At 37.1% G+C, this 326-nt stretch overlaps 1 protein-coding gene across 2 annotated transcripts in view; it reads right to left on the bottom strand.

Annotated features, from left to right (window-relative positions):
• The window catches only part of SMC4 (structural maintenance of chromosomes 4), a 46,194-nt gene that overhangs the window by 10,574 nt on the left and 35,294 nt on the right, over positions 1 to 326 (bottom strand). The gene's annotated exons all lie outside the window — the stretch shown is intronic.

The raw sequence follows: 326 nt of genomic DNA on the forward strand, positions 1-326 counted from the left end.
TCCTTTCGACACCAAATTTTGTCATTCTATGTCAAGTTTTGTCCTCTGTATCTCAACCTCCCATTTTGTGGTTTGTCACATTTTGTCCTTTCGACGCCAAATTTTGTCATTCTATGTCAAGTTTTGTCCTCTCTATCTCAACCTCCCATTTTGTGGTTTGTCACATTTTGTCATTCTATGTCAAATTTTGTCTTCTGTATCTCAACCTGCCATTTTGTGGTTTGTCACATTTTGTCCTTTCGATGACAAATTTTGTCATTTTATGTCAAATTTTGTCGTCTCCATCTCAACCTCACCTTTTGTGGTTTGTCACGTTTTGTCCTTTC

The sequence above is a fragment of the Vombatus ursinus genome, unplaced genomic scaffold (assembly GCF_900497805.2).
Source record: "Vombatus ursinus unplaced genomic scaffold, bare-nosed wombat genome assembly UNPS02014810.1, whole genome shotgun sequence".
NCBI classification, from domain to species: Eukaryota; Metazoa; Chordata; class Mammalia; order Diprotodontia; family Vombatidae; genus Vombatus; species Vombatus ursinus.